The 14,511-nt window shown below is 38.5% G+C and overlaps 1 pseudogene; it reads right to left on the bottom strand.

Annotated features, from left to right (window-relative positions):
- Window positions 12,511-14,259, bottom strand: LOC106502703 (annotated as a pseudogene).

The raw sequence follows: 14,511 nt of genomic DNA on the forward strand, positions 1-14,511 counted from the left end.
CAATAACCTCAGATATGCAGATGACACCACCCTTATGGCAGAAAGTGAAGAGGAACTAAAAAGCCTCTTGCTGAAAGTGAAAGAGGAGAGTGAAAAAGTTGGCTTAAAGCTCAACTTTCAGAAAACAAAAATCATGTCATCCGGTCCCATTACTTCATGGGAAATAGATAGGGAAACAGTGTCAGACTTTATGTTTCTGGGCTCCAAAATCACTGCAGATGGTGACTGCAGCCATGCAATTAAAAGACGCTTACTCCTTGGAAGGAAAGTTATGACCAACCTAGAAAGCATATTCAAAAGCGGAGACATTACTTTGCCAACTAAGGTCTGTCTAGTTAAGGCTATGATTTTTCCAGTAGTCATGTATGGATGTGAGAGTTGGACTGTGAAGAAAGCTGAGCATCAAAAAATTGATGCATTTGAACTGTGGTGTTGGAGAAGACTCTTGAGAGTCCCTTGGACTGCAAGGAGATCCAACCAGTCCATTCTGAAGATCTACCCTCGGATTTCTTTGGAAGGAATGATGCTAAAGCTGAAACTCCAGTACTTTGGCCACCTCATGCGAAGAGTTGACTCATTGGAAAAGACTCTGATGCTGGGAGGGATTGGGGGCAGGAGGAGAAGAGGACGACAGAGGATGAGTTGGCTTGATGGCATCACTGACTCAATGGACGTGAGTCTGAGTGAACTCCGGGAGTTGGTGATGGACAGGGAGGCCTGGCGTGCTGTGATTCACTGGGTTGGAAAAAGTCAGACAGGACTGAGTGACTGAACTGACTGATGAACAATTATATGGTCACAAATTCAACAATGTAGAAGAATGGACAAGCTTCTAGGAACATCATATGTGTTTTAGTTGCTCAGTCATGTTCAACTCTTTGCAACCCCATGGACTATAACCCATCTGACTCCTCTGTCCATGGAATTCTCCAGGCAAGAATACTGCAGTGGGTTGCTGTTCCCTTCTCCAGGGGATCTTCCTGACCCAGGGATCAAACCCAGGTCTCCTGCATTGCAAGGAGATTCTTTACCATCTGAGCCACCAGGGAAGCCCCAGAAACATACAGTCCAACAAAATCAAATCAAGTAGAAATAGATAATTTCAATAGACTTATCACTAAAAGTGAAATAGAATCTATAATTTAAAAACCCCCTACAAACAAAACTCCAGGACCAGGCTTTATAGGTGAATTCTACCAAATTTACAAAGAACTTATACTGATCCCTCTTAATTCCTCTAATAGATTAAAAAGGAGGGAACACTCTCAAAGACATTTTCTGAAGCCAGCATCACCCTGATATCAAAACCAGACAAAGGAACTATCAAAAAAGAACATTATAAGTCAGTAGCTGTGATAAATATAGATGCAGAAATTGTCAACAAATATTAGCAAACAATTTTGACAACACATTAAAAGATTCATACACCATGATTTAACAGGATTTATCTCAGGGATGCAGTGATTTTTCAATATCTGTAAGATGAAAGCACAATCTATGGAATAAGAGAAAATATTTGAAAATTTTATGACTGATAAGGGTTATATGAATAGCTCATACAACTCAATGAATAAAAACTAACCTAATTGAAATATGGGCAGAAGACCTAAATAAACATTTCTCCAAAGAAATCAAATGGCCAAGAGGCATGTGAAGAAATGCTCACTATCACTAATTATTAGAGTAGGCAAATCAAAGCTACAAATGAGCTACCATCTTGCACTAGCCATCATTAACAACTCTACAAATAACAAATGCTGTAGAGACAGTGAACAAAAGGGAACTCCCTTACACTATTGGTGGGAATGTAAGTTGGTACAGACCCTGTGGAAAACTGTATGGAGGTTCCTAAGAAAACTAAAAATAGAATTAACTTATGATCTAGAAAACCTTCTCCTGGGCATACATCCAGAAAAAAACTCTAATTCAAAAAGATACATGTAACCTGTGTTCATGGTAGCTCTATTTATAATAGCCAAGATGTAAGCATCTTTTAATTTCATGGCTGCAATCACCATCTCAATGATTTTGGAGCCCCCCAAAATAAAGTCTGACATTGTTTCTCCATCTATTTGCCATGAGTTGATGGGACCGGATGCCATGATCTTCGTTTTCTGAATGTTGAGCTTTAAGCCAACTTTTTCACTCTCCTTTTGCACTTTCATCAAGAGGATTTATAGTTCCTCTTCACTTTCTGCCATAAGGGTGGTGTCATCTGCATATCTGAGGTTATTGATATTTCTCCCGGCAATCTTGATTCCAGCTTGTGTTTCTTCCAGTGTAGCGTTTCTCATGATGTACTCTGCATATAAGTTACATAAGCAGGGTGACAATATACAGCCTTGACGTACTCCTTTTCCTACTTGGAACCAGTCTGTTTTTCCATGTCCAGTTCTAACTGTTGCTTCCTGACCTGCATACAGATTTCTCAAGAGGCAGATCAGGTGGTCTGGTATTCCCTTCTCTTTCAGAATTTTCCAGTTTATTGTGATCCACACAGTCAAAGGCTGTTCAAATGCTTGGAAGCATCATTGAAGTGGTTAAAATTTTTCACCAATATCTACTTGCATATTTGTAACATTTTTTTAGCAAAACTAAGGAAATTATTACATTATTTGAAATGATTTCACTGTGCAAATTTTGCTTGTCAATTGACAGAGAAGATTCTGATGATTCTCAAGATTTATGATGATTTCCAGGATATTTAATCTGTGAATTAAAGAGGATTTTTGAGATATTTGGGCCAACTTGGCCTAACTGGTTAAAAATGCACTGCTTTAAAAACTGCTAACTATGAATTTGAGTAAATATAGACATTTTCCACATTAAGCACACTGCCCATGTGTGGTCCTTGGATCAGGAACATAGTGTCAAGTTAATGGAGCAAATTTTCATAAAGCAAAATATAGAAACTTTATATATATATATATATATATATATATATATATATATATTTTTAAACAGTTAACAAAAATTAGCTATTGACCCATGAAGGGAGTGGCAACCCACTCCATTACTCTTGCCTGGAAAATCCCATGGACAGAGGAGCCCCTTAGGCTGCCGTCCCTGGGGTCACTGCGAGTCGGACACAACTGAGCGGCTTTGTTTTCGCTTTTCCCTTTCATGCACTGGAGAAGGAAATGGCAACCCACTCCAACGTTCTTGCCTGGAGAATCCCAGGGACGGGGGAGCCTGGTGGGCTGCCATCTATGGGGTCGCACAGAGTCAGACACGACTGAAGCGACTCAGCAGCGGCAGCGGCATGTTCTTGATGTACCATTAACTGCCTTAAGCCAGTAATCAGTCTCAACTGGATCCATATAAGTGATTTTGAGAACTGACCTAACTATGATATTTGGTCAGATACATTGGTCTAATACATGATACAGTGAGTGTTCCTGATTCCTTTCAGTCTCTCCTTATTTCACCAGTGGTTATAAGAAATGAGATTCATGTGTTAACACCATTTTATATATATATATATATACATATATATATATATATATATGTATGCATGTATGTATGATTTTCCAGGCAAGAGTACTGGAGTGGGTTGCTAATGCATTCTCCGATATATATATATATATATATATATATATATATATATATATATATATATTTATTTATTTATTTATTTGTAAACATGAACAAGGTCCTGTTAATCTATTGCAATGACTAGAATCCACACATGAGCCTTGAGCACTTATAAAGTAGAGGCTAGTTGCCTAAAAACTAGTGTTCTCCAGGGAAGAGCTGCTCACTGTACTTTTGTACCATTTAAAGTATGAGTTAGAAAACTTTTAATTTAATGGTATATTTGAAAAACTAAAGACATTTAAAAAGATGAATTTAGCCCTTATAGTATTTAATTTTTTGGATGATTCTATCACTGCAAAGATATAGAGGAAAACAACAGAATGGGAAAGAGTAGAGACCTCTTTAAGAAAATTAGAAATACCAAGGGAATATTTCATGCAAAGATGGGCTCGATAAAGGACAGAAATGGTATGGACCTAACAGAAGCAGAAGATATTAAGAAGAGGTGGCAAGAATACACAGAAGTGTACAAAAAAGATCTTCACGACCTGGATAATCACGATGGTGTGATCACCCACTTAGAGCCAGACATCCTGGAATGTGAAGTCAAGTGGGCCTTAGAAAGCACCACTACAAACAAAGCTAGTGGAGGTGATGGAATTCCAGTTGAGCTGTTTCAAATCCTGAAAGATGATACTGTGAAAGTGCTGCACTCAATATGCCAGCACATTTGGAAATCTCAGCAATGGCCACAGGACTGGAAAAAGTCAGTTTTCATTCCAATCCCAAAGAAAGGCAATGCCAAAGAATGCTCAAACTACTGCACAATCCCACTCATCTCACACACTAGTAAAGTAATGCTCAAAATTCTCCAAGCCAGGCTTCAGCAATACATGAACTGTGAAATTCCAGATGTTCAGGATGGTCTTAGAAAAGGCAGAGGAACCAGAGATCAAATTTCCAACATCTGCTGGATCATGGAAAAAGCAAGAGAGTTCCAAAAAAACATCTATTTCTGCTTTATTGACTATGCCACAGCCTTTGCCTCTGTGGATCACAATAAACTGTGGAAAATTCTGAGAGAGATCGGAATACCAGACCACCTGACCTGCCTCTTGAGATACCTATATGCAGGTCAGGAAGCAACAGTTAGAACTGGACATGGAACAATAGACATTCCAAATGGGAAAAGGAGTATGTCAAGGCTGTATATCATCACCCTGCTTATTTAACTTATATGCAGAATACATCATGAGAAACGCTAGACTGGAAGAAGCACAAGCTGGAATCAAGATTGCTGGGAGAAATATCAATAACCTCATATATGCAGATGACATCACCCTTATGGCAGAAAGTGAAGAGGAACTAAAAAGTCTCTTGATGAAAGTGAGAGAGGAAAGTGAAAAAGTTGGCTTAAAGCTCAACATTCAGAAAACTTAGATATGGCATCTGGTCCCATCACTTCATGGGAAGTAGATGGGGAAACAATGTCAGACTTTATTTTGGGGGGCTCAAAAATCACTGCAAATGGTGACTGCAGCCATGAAATTAAAAGATGCTTACTCCTTGGAAGGAAAGTTATGACCATCCTAGATAGCATATTCAAAAGCAGAGATGTTACTTTGCCCAAAAAGGTCCATCTAGTCAAGGCTATGGTTTTTGCAGTGGTCGTGTATGGATGTGAAAGTTGGACTCTGAAGAAAGCTGAGCACCGAAGAATTGATGCTTTTGAACTGTGATGATGGAGAAGATTCTTGTGAGTCCCTTGGACTGCAAGGAGATCCTACCAGTCCATTCTGAAGGAGATCAGCCCTGGGTGTTCATTGGAAGGACTGATGCTGAGGCTGAAATCCAATACTTTGGCCACCACATACGAAGAGTTGACTCATTGAAAAAGACCCTGATGCTGGGAGGGATTGTGGGCAGGAGGAGAAGGGGACGACGGAGGATGAGATGGCTGAACGGCATCACTGACTCGATGTACATGAATTTGGGTGAACTCCAGGAGTTGGTGACGGACAGGGAGGTTGGCGTGCTATGATTCATGGGGTCGCAAAGAGTTGGACACACTGAGTGACTGACCTGACCTGAACTGATACTTATCCCAATGTAAAGATGTTAACAGACCATTTCAGACAAGAAGGATTTTCAAATACAGTTTCTCTTTGGACTTTGTACAGTGCTTTGGAGTTGAAGCTGTGAGGCACATATTGTAACTAGAATTCCAGTTTATAAATGCAAGCTAAAATGAGTAACAATAAGTTATTTCCAGTGTATAACTGACCACTCTCATGTTTTGGTAATCTATCATTAAATAGTTGGACATCTGAGTCAGGGTTACAAAATAGGAGAAATTATAAAAAATGGTCTGCAGTTTGCTAAGGAGAGGGCCATGCACTTTGAGTGTTTTATCCTTTAGTCCTTGCTCAAACTCCTGAGGCAAATAAGGTTTGGGTTATTTCACATATCGGGGAAAAGGCCACAGACTGGTAAGTGACTTACCCAGGCCACACTCAGCGAGTGAGTGTCTGAAACAAGATTCGAACTGAGGTTTTCTGGCTAGAGCACATAGTCTTTCTTTAGTCTATCTCTGCTTCCAGTACCAGAAACATAATTTTCTCCCCAGAAGCCTTTTTTTCCCTCACTGTACTCTAAGTACATGCATAAGGTTTCATATGATGGGAAAACAGTATTTTTCACATGCTTGACATGAAAAATTGGGTAATCATTACTGTTACTGTTAGACTTCTCTGGTGGCTCAGACAGCGAAGAATTCTGCAATGCAGGAGACCTGTGTTCAATCCTCGGGTTGGGAAGATCCTCTGGAGAAGGGAATGGCTACCTACTCCAGTATTCTTGCCTGGAGAATCCCATGGACAGAGGACCCCATGGGGTCTCAAAGAGTCAGACAGGACTGAGTGATTAACACTTTCACTTTCCTTACTGCTTTCGTTAGGGAAAAAAAAAAAAACCCCATAGACTCTTAGCTAAGTTGATTTGCTTTGGCTGAAAAACTTCATTCCCATATACATATGGCATTCCAATATTTTTCTAAATATCACCATATCAGTGTGGACTTCATGGAAATCAGTATAAAAAGTATTATCCTTCTGCCTCTAATTCAGTTCAGTTCAGTCATTCAGTCGTGTCCAACTCTTTGCAACACCATGGGCTGCAGCACACCAGGCTCCCCTGTCCATCACCAACTCCTGGAGCGTACTCAAACTCATGTCCATCATGTCAGTGATGCCATCCAACTCTCTCAACTTCTGCCATCCCCTTCTCCCCCTGCCGTCAATCTTTCCCAGAATCAGAGTCTTTTCCAGTGAGTCAGTTCTTCGTATCAGGTGGCCAAAGTATTAGAGTTTCAGGTTCAGCATCAATCCTTCCAATGAATATTCAGGACTTATTTCCTTTATGATTGATTGGTTGGATCTCCTTACAGTCCAAGGGCCTTCTACACCACCACAGTTCAGAAGCATCAGTTCTTCAAGGCTCAGCTTTCTTTATAGTCCAATTCTCACATTCATACATGACTACTGGAAAAACCATAGCTTTGACTAGATGGATCTTTGTTGGTAATGTCTCTGCTTTTTAATATGCTGTCTAGGTTGGTCATAGCTTTTCTTTAAAGGAGCAAGCCTCTAATTCTCTGTCCCCTTAATTTTATTTTTCTTTACAGCACTTTATAGTATTTACACTGATATACTGTATCTTATTCTGCCTTTTTTTAAAAATGTGTAGTCCCACTAGAGTGTAAACTCCATAAGAACATGGATTGTGTGTTTTGTTCACAGATATATTGTGAATATGACATGAGACAGTCATGAGACACTCAGGGGACATTTAGCTGGTGCTGCAGAAACATATCCTGAAAGTATAAAAGATTTTATCTTATGTTACCACTTGGATAAAAAATAGATACTTCTTTTACAAAGGGAGCTCAACCTGGTGCTCTGTGACAACCTAGATGGGTAGGATGGAGTGGGAAGCAGGAGGGAGGTTCAAGAGGGTGGGGACATACATGAACCTGTGGCTGATTCATGTTGATGTATGGCAGAAACCAATACAGCCTTGTCAAACAATTATCCTCCAATTTTAGAAACAACAACAAAAAAAAAGAAATAGTTATTTTTACACTTGAGTAGCCATGGACAATACCTTTAAAACAAACCAGATGTTGATGCTAAGAAATGGTTGGGAGAAATTGGAAGGTTGCCCACAATGTGTGTAACTTTGGGAAAGAAATACTTGAAGATTATACCCAACAAAGGCTTACAGAGGGAGCAGGAGGTAAACCGGTATTTTACAATGCAGTATTTTAAAATATTAAGTAAATGCGAGTCACTCAGTTGTGTCCAACTCTGCAACCCCATGGACTATAGAGTCCATGGAATTCTCCAGGCCAGAGTATCAAAGTGGGTAACTGTTCCCTTCTCCAGGGGATCTTCCCAGCCCAGGGATCAAACCCAAGTTCCAATAAAGGTGGACCATTTATTCTAAATTCTCATGTCTCTGTACATTGTGGCTATAGTAACCAGCAGCGTAATCTTGCATTATCATCTGGATGTACAAATGTATTTCAGTTCTGTATACTGCCACAGGAGGAATCTACCTCAGCACCAGCCTAATATTTAATGTGTCAGTTTACTTCTTGTCACCCACTCTTAGATTTTGCTGCATTTTACACTTAATATTAAAAGTTTCTTAGAATATGCTCCTACAATGGAAAACTATATTCTATGCAATTTTTCTTTGCACTGGTGTTTTAAATGTTATAATACTGAAAATACATTGAAAGCCTATGCTAGCATATCAGCACAGGCTGCAGAGTTTTGTTTTTTCAAAGATGTATTATACAGCAATGGTACATGGAGGACATAATTTCTCACACAGTACAGACTTAAGGAGTTGAAAGAATAGTGCTTTACGGTGGGGCTTCAAGAAGTGTAAATGTAGCTAAGATTACTATTTATTCCACTTGCCCAACTTGATCAACTGGTGAAATTTACTAGCTGATCATAGAGCTAAGAGGATAATGATGACTATTAACAGCAGCAAGGGAGTTTCAGAGAAACTAAACAAAATGAAATACACTTTAATTTGATGTTGCTCTAGAGTCTGGAAAAGTAAGTAGTGTATATTTATGCTGGCTAAAAAATGAGCCAAAACACCACAGCCTTCAGTCAATTGCATTATAAAATAGAATGTATATAGTTACATTAAGATGGTAGTACATGCCACTTACATGCTACTTAAAATCTCACATTGTTACATGGTACCACAATCCATAGCCTTACAGCAAAACAACTCAAGGTAAACAGCTAAAATCTCTAAGAGTCAAGGTGAAGAATTATACAGTGAAACTCATGAGCACCTGTATCTTTTCAACCCAAAAGTTACAATTCCATCCCTACTGCTAGGGCTGGAAGCAAGTAGGTGTGGATTAAACAACACTGTGTGAATGAGTTTCTTCTGCTACAGTCATATGTCTCATCATATAACCAATGTTTCAATGTACACGGGAAAGTCAAACTACCTGGGTCTAATTACTGAACTCAGGATTTACTACAATTAATTGTGTCACTTTGAGAAAACAAAAGAACATCTTTGGACCTTGGTTTATTATTTGTAGGAAAGAGAACATAACAGTTCCTGCTGCCTTGGGTTGCTGTGAAAATTAAGTAACAAAATCCTTGAAAAGTTCTAAATTCTTACCTTGCGTGTAGTAAGCACTCAAAAGCTGTTAAATGCTTTTATTCATACCCAAGGCAACATATTCTCAGAGCATTGTCACTAAGTTGTATGCTCAACAAATCGGCTTTGTTCCTAATACCTTTGTCCTATTATATAGAAACATGCTTGGAAACTCCAAAAACATTCCATGCTAGGTTCACACCAAATTTAGTTAGTCTATATGGGCATTCTTCTTCATTTATCTTTTTTAGAATTACTGCTTTTATTGCCCTATACATCTTGCTGACCTATTGTAGAACGTATAGTGACAAAATTTTAGATGAATGAGAAATTCCAATTTTAGACACTTTGGTAAGCATCCGTCTATAACTAAGACCTAATTCAGTGGGATATAACCAATCCTTACAGGAGCACTTTTTTTAATTTTTGGATCAAACCCAGGTTTCCCATGTTGCAGGCAGATTCTCTACTGTCTGAGCCCCCAGGGAAGCCCAAGAATACGGGAGTGGGTAACCTATCCCTTTCTTCAGGGGATCGTCCTGACCCAGAGATCGAACTGGGGTCTCCTGATTTGCAGGCATATCTTTACCAGCTGAGCTAACAGGGAAGCCCAGTGAAAGTGTTAGTCGCTCAGTTGAGTCTGACTCTTTGAGACCTCCATGGACTGTAGCCCACAAGTCTCCTCTGTCCACGGAATTCTCCAGACAAATTACTGGTGTGGGTTGACATTTCCTTCTCCAAGATAGTCGGATAACTGATTTTTTTTACATGAAATGTGAACACCTCCAAACGCCTTCTAAATATCTTCACTTAGGAATTCCTTGAGCAGAATATACATGTAGTTTACTTTTATTTACTCTACGTCAGCTAAATAACATCTTTCATATAGCAGATTTTTATTAGCTGCTTTAATTAGTTTCTAAATAACATGGGGTAAATAAGCAAATCAAAACTCAGTGCAGAGTTAATTTTGATAAATACACTGAACATTTGAAGTGGTTTTTTTGCCACAACAACACAACTTTTCAAACTACACATAGTCCAGAAAATTTTCCTTACCAAGTTCCTTATAGCTGTCAAATTACATTGCCATTTCCCTGGTCAATTAACACTTTGAACATTAATACTCTTTGTTTTGAATTTAGCCTAATATTCAATCAATAGTTATATTCAAACATGATTTCTCTTCATCACTACTTCATTACTTTATAGATGTTCAATACCTCACACTTGAATTTTTGAAAAGTCTTTTTTTTAAATTCTCTTAGCCATAGCTTGTGTCTATTAATAGCTGTTATTTTAACCACATCAGTCTAAACTCTCATAGAAGTCAGTTTTAAAAAGCTATTCTGCTAAGAAATGGTTACAATGTCTTATATTTGATTTCCTAAAACCAAAACACCTCTTGTTGAATTTTAGTACTCTCCAAGTTGTCTTTGCTCAGCATAGATACCTTCCACTGTTTAAGACCACGTTTCTACCAACATACCACTTTTATTCCTGTACTGTGCTACCTATAACCAGTGTTCACCCTTACAAATTCTTAAGGACACAGATGTCTTCCTCCCACAAGAGATATTCTCTGCCCTTTACAATTCTCATTTCAGTCTCCTGAAAGTTCAGAGCACAAATCTCATTCCATTATATGTTATTATCTTTACAAAATTTTCCCTCTTTTATCAACCATTGATACCCATGGTCATAATATAGACTTGTTATTACCATTAGAACCCATGTGCAATATCAGTTGTAAGCACCCAGCCCTAAAAACCATCACATCCTATGTCTTAGCTATATCGCATTAATATCCTTTTCCAACAGTTTGTCCACCTCCCTGGGAACTAAACGCCATGAATCTGACCAACTTTTCATGGGCAATCACCTTGCTTATGTGTTTATTTCCTACCTCCCTCTATTAAACTCCACCATTTGCCATTATAATTTATCCTGAGATTCTGAGAATATACTCTTGTCTTAATCTTCCTCATAGTACTCCTCTGGGAAAACCTCAAACCTGATTAAACCCAAACATCTGCTAAGTCTGTGTGTGGTAAAGAGATCCCCATGTTCTTCCCTTTTTTCAAGAGAAGCTGAGTGGTTTGCTTGCCCAACAGAAGTATCATTCTTCTGTTCTTCTGGTCTTCTGAGACCAGGCCACAGGACAGCTTGCATCTTTCCCCAAAATTTCTTGGAATGCTTGCTCTTGGAAACCAGCTACCAAGCTGTGAGAAAGCCCAAGTGATCATGCAGAAAAGCTTACATGGAGAGGAACTACTGATCCAGCAATACTGGCCCACTGGGATCCTGGCAGGGGTCACCCATTTACCAGTCTTGAGTAAGCTACTTTGGCAATGGGTCCTCCACACCATGTGAAGGACCAAAGCTGATGCTGCACGAAGCAGAGATGAGCTATACTTTCTGAGCTCTGCTTAAAATTCACATCTGTGAGCAAAATAATGATTGTTGCAATTTTAAGCCATTAAGTATTGAAGTGGTTTGTTCAGTACTAATCAATAACCAGAGTATCTTGCCTGCATGCATGCAGATTAACACCACTAGAGAAAAGCACAATCATGCTGACTGGCTTTGATTTAAATCTTGCTCACAAAACTGAAGCAGCTTTTAAGGCTTTCCAGTAGTAACACTGAATTGCCTTATCCACTCACTTACTTAAAAGAATGCCACCTATCTGCTTACTTTCTTACAAGAATGTATCTTATATTTTCCTCTCTCCTCAAACCTGAAACACCTATCTTTTCCTTCATTTGCTAACCTCGTTTCCAGTTTTCTGGTAGAGAAAAAGCAGTTGGCACATGATTTTCACAACCTCCTATCATCGCTTCTACCTCCTAGTTGCTTATAGAACAAAATCATTTCCTTTCTATTAATATTCCTACTCCTTCTCAGTCTGCTTTTTTGTTCTACCTCTTCCCTCTTTACTTGTATCTTTAGAATTCCTCAAGGGTAAACCCATGGACTCCTTCATCTCTACTCATACTCACTCTCTTGGTGTCCCCATTCAGTCTCATGGCTTTAAACACCACTGAAATGACACAGCTTAATTCACAGATATGGCTCAAAGATGTTGCGGGTTTTGATTCAGATCATGGAAATAAAGCAAATGTTGCAATAAAGGAAAGTGCACAGATCTTTTGGTTTTACAGTAATTATGAAAATTATGCTTATACTGTAGTTTATTAGGTAGGCATACGCATTATGGTTAAAACTGTACATACCTTAATTAAAAGATAATTTACTGCTAAAAAATGCTGCCAATTATTTGAGGCTTCCCCAAGTCACAGTCTTTTTTGCTGGTGAAGGATCTTGCCTCAATATTGATGGCTACTGATTGATTAGGGTGATTGTAGCTGAAGGTTGGGGTGATTTTGGCAATTTCTTAAAGCAGCAATGAAGTTTGCCAAATATTCATTTCATGAACAATGTCTCTTCCTTTCATGAACAATTTCTGCATAGCATGCAGTGCTGTTTGATAGCATTTTATACACAGAAGAACTTCCTTCAAAGTTGGAGTCAATCCTCTCAATCCCTCTCTCTGCTTAAGCAACTATTTATGTAATAGTCTAAACTATTTGCTGTCATTTCAACTGTCTTCACAGCATCTTCACCAGGAAAAGTTTCCATCTCAAGAAACCAATTTCTTTGCTTATTCATAAAAAGTAATCCCTAATCTATTCAAGTTTTAACATGATATTGTAGCAATTCAGTCACTTTTTCAGGCTCCATTTCTAGTTCTAGTTTCTTGCCATTTCTAACACATCTGCAGTTAATTCCTCTGCTGAAGTCTTGAACCCTTCAAAGTCGTGCATGAGGACTGGAATTAACTGCTTTCAAACTCCTGTTAATGCTGATATTGTCACCTCTTACCACGAATAACAAATGTTCTTTATGGCAGCTAGAATGATGATTCCCAGAATTTGTTCAGTTTACTTTGCCCAAATCTACCAGAGTAATCACTAGTTATGGCAGCATAAATAAAAAATGTATTTATTAAATAATAAGACTTGAAAGACAAAATTACTCATTGATCCATGGGTTGCAGAATGGATGTTTTGTTAGCAGGCATGAAAACAACATTAATTTCATTAAATATCTTTAGCAGACCTCTTGAGTGTCCAGGTTTATTGTTAAAAAGGAGTCATACTTTGAAAGCAATTATTTTTTTCTGAGCAGTAGGTCTCAATAATGGGCTTAAAATATTAAGCAAACCATGCTGTCAACAGATAGTGTCATTCAAGCTTTGCTTATAGACTACAGGCAGAGTAGATTTAGCATAATTCTTAAGGGTGCTAGAATTTTCAAATATCCTACAAACCATGGTTCAACCTAGTCACCAGTTCATTAGCCACTAATAAGAAAGTCATTATTTCCTTTGCAGTTTTGAAGCCAGGCATTGACATCTCCTTTCTGGCTATGAAAGTCCTAGATAGCATCTTCCAATAGAAGGATATTTTGTCTGCATTGAAAACCTGTTGCTTACTATAGCCACCTTTGTTAATGGCCTTAACTAGAACTTCTGGATACCATGCTGTGGTTTCTACATCAGCACTTGCTGTTTTGCCTTGAAATTTGATATTATAGGGACAGTTTATTTCCTTAAACTTCAGGAACCAACCTCTGCTAGTTTCAACCTTTTCTTACGTAGTTTCCTCAACTCTCTCAACCTTCATAGAACTGGAGAGAACTAAGGCCTGGCTTTGGGTTATGCTGTGGCTTAAGGAATGGTTGTGGCTGGTTTGATATTCTATCTAGGCCACTAAAACTTTCTCCATAGCAATAATGAAGATATGTATTTTATGATTTGTGTGCTCCCTGGAGTAGCACTTTTGATTTCCTTCAGGAAATTTTCCTTTACTTGCCCAACTTGACTGTTTGGCACAAGAGGCCTAGCTTTTGGCCTGTTGCAGCTTTTGACATGCCTTCCTAATTGAGCTTAATCATTTCTAGCTTTTGATTTAAAGTGAGAGATATATTACCCTTCCTTGTACTTGAACACTTAGAGACCATTGTAGGATTATTGTAATGAGCCTAATTTCAATATTGCAGTATCTCAGAAATAGGAAGGCCTAAGGAGAGGGAACTCAATGGTCAGTGGAATAGTCAGAACACACACATTTATCAGTTAAATTTGCTGTCTTGTATGGGCATGGCTCGTGTTGCTCCCAAACAATTATAACAGTAATGTTAGCATAACAAATATAATAATAATGAAAAAATCTGAAATATTGCAAGAATTACCAAAATGTGACACTAAGATAG

The sequence above is a fragment of the Capra hircus genome, chromosome 2, assembly GCF_001704415.2.
Source record: "Capra hircus breed San Clemente chromosome 2, ASM170441v1, whole genome shotgun sequence".
NCBI classification, from domain to species: Eukaryota; Metazoa; Chordata; class Mammalia; order Artiodactyla; family Bovidae; genus Capra; species Capra hircus.